Genomic DNA, 3,115 nt, shown 5'->3' with positions numbered 1-3,115 from the left:
AAAATTTTAATTAATCATAAAGTAAATAACTCAATTATTCGATTAATTGGAAATTATGATTACTCAAAAGTTCAGTTACTCGAGTAGTCAAGATTTTTGATTAACCAAAAACAAAAATATTTGAGTAATTTGCTTTATGATTAATCAACATTTCGAGTAAAATGAGTAATCAACATTTCAACTCTTTACATATGTATAAAGTAGTTAAAGTTCCTTGATACTTTGAAAACAACGTTTCTGTTTTCAAAAATTAAAACAAAAAATGTTTTTCATATACAGAATGTAAAAAAAGAAAATAAGCATTTTCCAAAGCAAACTCTATTAACGAGCAAAATTATTTTTTTTGAGTAATCATATTTCAAGTAACTCGATTAATCATCGTTTTGAGTAATCAAAATCTTGATTACTCGAGTAATTGATTAACCGAATAATTGATTAACCAACTTGCTCGAGTAATCGAATAATCGCACAGCCCTAATCTTTACTGTTAATAATTTTATTGTAATTTTTGGTCATGACTTCATACCAACATAAGCATTTTCATTGTACGAGACCTATGTAAAATAAAACCGGTTTACCTACCCATCTTTTTCTTAATTCAAAATCGGAAACCGGTTTTTTTGAATTGCATTTTTTTTTTTGAATAACTCGAAACCCGGCACGGAACATGGTAGTTAGTAGTACAAGAAACCAGCATCGTAACATCCATAAAGCCACTCGGGTGTTCCCTGATCAAAGAACGAAGAGGTGGTTTGCTTCTACCGCCCACGCAGGAATAACTGGTATGAGGAAGAGTACCACGTGGCTGCCACAGAAAACTACGTAGCATGCAAAGCCGCTCTGTAGTTAACTTGGATGTTACACGTATCAAGAACTTGAAACCAAGTTGCAATACACTCACAATTTTTACTAACACACTCGCACTTTTACAACTTGAACGTCGACTTGATATCAATTTTTCCTTTCAAGTCGTGAGGCAACTTGAAAGTCAAGTCAAACAGCTGATCACAATTAGTGAGTTTCCGTACTTCTGGATTTATACAAAAATAGATATCAATTTTTCCTTTCAAGTCGTGAGGCAACTTGAAAGTCAAGTCAAACAGCTGATCACAATTAGTGAGTTTCCGTACTTCTGGATTTATACAAAAATAGATATCAATTTTTCCTTTCAAGTCGTGAGGCAACTTGAAAGTCAAGTCAAACAGCTGATCACAATTAGTGAGTTTCCGTACTTCTGGATTTATACAAAAATAGATATCAATTTTTCCTTTCAAGTCGTGAGGCAACTTGAAAGTCAAGTCAAACAGCTGATCACAATTAGTGAGTTTCCGTACTTCTGGATTTATACAAAAATAGATATCAATTTTTCCTTTCAAGTCGTGAGGCAACTTGAAAGTCAAGTCAAACAGCTGATCACAATTAGTGAGTTTCCGTACTTCTGGATTTATACAAAAATAGCTAGGAAGATATTACTGCAAGTATTATAAATATGTGTACGGGAACGACGCGAGAATTTCAAGTTGTTGCCTGGACTACGGCATCTTAAAAGTAAAATTGACTATCAAGTTGCTTGCAGCCTGCGTCACAGCTGTCAATTCAAGTGAATTTTGACAAACAGTATGTGTGATAAACTTGAAACCAAGTTCTTGATCGTGTAACCGCACCGTAATAGCTACGTGACCGACAGCTGAGTGATAACGGCAAAAAGAAGTGAGTGAGACAGAAATGCAAATTCTGTCAGAAAATAAGGCAGTAATAAAATGATTTAAAGACCGAGACTAGTTATTATAGAAACGAAGATGGAAATCTTGTATCAGATGTAAAGAGCACACTTAAGACATGTAGGGAACACTTACAAGTGTTTTTTAAGGGCGACATCGACGGCGCGTTAGATGATGAAGAACCCTCACCAAAGTGCAGGGACGATGCTCACGTTATGGCACTCGACCAAGACGAGGTTAGAACAGCAATTAGGTGGCTTAAAAATAACAAGGCCCGTGGAGCAGACGGTTTACCGGCTGAGTTGTTCAAAGTCGGCGGCGAAAAGCTGGTCATTCGCATGTACCAGTTGTTAGTCAGAATTGTATATGGTAAATACTTTGTTAACGGCGCCCATGAAAGGACACGAAATCCAGGGCGCCCACGAACAAAATGGAAGGACCAAGTGCAGAGGAACCTGTCTTCATTCGTTTTCGCTCTCAGGCCAAACCGAGAAAAAGGTTGTAGTGCCAAATAATGAGAAGAGGTTCTCAAAATGGGCGAAGGCTTGCTAATAAGTAGACGTTATAGCTGAAAACAATTAAGAACAAAGTTAAGCTACAGGGAACGTGAAATAACATAGAATTGGCCTCATCATGCATGGATCCTGGCTGTTTCGAGGGGTACCTAAGTGAAGAAACTAGGCAAGGCAGCGATCGGTAAATTAGTCTAAGTAATTCCAGAAGTTCATCTGGAAGTAGTTGGTAAATGCCGAGGCTTCCCACAAAGTCGAGAGTTTTGATATCGGTCACACCATGGAATCCAGCAGAAATCTCAGAGGTGTACCTACTGTGAAATCCAAGCTTACCCCCTTCACAATTTGTGAGTAGTAAATATGGAGTAAACGGGTAGTATTGTTTCTCATCGAAACGAAAGCTTTTGACATCACAGTGAAAAGCTACAGAAAGGTTTACTTTGGCCTCAAGAAGATCCCGGACTAAAAACCCGATGCCAAAGCTTTATTCTTAGAAACTGACCATGAGATGGAAGTACACATTGTCGCATCTCAAACAAAAGGTTTATACAACAACTTTCATTAACTTTTGTGAAACCCAAATTAATGAGTTTTTTATGACAACTTGAATAATTTCTATATGGATTTTTATTTCCAAAGTGCTCGTGAACATTAAGACATACATACATTAAGACACACATACATATTTTCTGAAGCTATCACCCAGCCAGCAAGAAAACGTAGATTTTACGAACATTATGTTTTACGAGGGATTCTCGTATCGCCAAAAAGTTAGAGAAAAGCTCGTAAACGATAAAACAAAAAAATATAATAGAAAGAGGCTTGTAGTAATTTGTCAGCACAAGAAAAAATTTTAGTTTTGTTGACAATTTTTCTTCAATC

The sequence above is a fragment of the Rhagoletis zephyria genome, unplaced genomic scaffold, assembly GCF_001687245.7.
Source record: "Rhagoletis zephyria isolate East Lansing unplaced genomic scaffold, Rhagoletis_zephyria_1.1 Rzeph_scaffold_00301, whole genome shotgun sequence".
NCBI lineage: Eukaryota > Metazoa > Arthropoda > Insecta > Diptera > Tephritidae > Rhagoletis > Rhagoletis zephyria.
Note: the sequence above shows the minus strand (reverse complement) of the source record.